The sequence below is a fragment of the Crocuta crocuta genome, unplaced genomic scaffold (genome assembly GCF_008692635.1).
Source record: "Crocuta crocuta isolate KB4526 unplaced genomic scaffold, BGI_CrCroc_1.0 scaffold864, whole genome shotgun sequence".
Classification (NCBI taxonomy): domain Eukaryota; kingdom Metazoa; phylum Chordata; class Mammalia; order Carnivora; family Hyaenidae; genus Crocuta; species Crocuta crocuta.
The window spans coordinates 229,808-230,305 of NW_027530615.1; the positions used below are offsets into that span (position 1 = coordinate 229,808).

Consider the following 498-nt stretch of genomic DNA (forward strand, 5'->3'; position numbering starts at 1 on the left):
GGATCCCCCGATTTTATTTTTCTCTAAAAATTTTATTTTTCTGTACCAAAATAGCCACTATGACACAGGTATCTAAAACTCCAGCAGAATACACATCTTTCTGGCCAGAGGAAGCCAGGCAGAGAATATACAAAATGAGTCTCAAATCTCTTGTGGTGCCGGAAAGTAAACCAATGCTCAAAGAATGATGGGGGTATATTCAAAGAACACTTGATCCAACTTGAAGGAGCTTCTAGTAGCCAAAGTTGGAACAATGTGAGCAACAAAACTAACAGCTGAATTACAACTAATAGAATATCTATAAATTCATATTAATATAAGTAATGGGATAAATAAGGGAAAGAAAACAGCTCTTCCTTACCATTACTAAATGTATAAGAAAGAAATAGAAAAATCACAAGATAAACATCACAAGAAATTGCTTCAGGAAAGATGAATGCTAAAATTACTGGGCTTAAGTATAAGAAACAGGATATTTGAATAGTCTCAAAGTTCTCC

The 498-nt window shown here is 33.9% G+C and overlaps 1 protein-coding gene across 1 annotated transcript in view; it reads right to left on the reverse strand.

The window, feature by feature from the left end:
• The window catches only part of ATRX (ATRX chromatin remodeler), a 261,336-nt gene that overhangs the window by 183,967 nt on the left and 76,871 nt on the right, over positions 1-498 (reverse strand).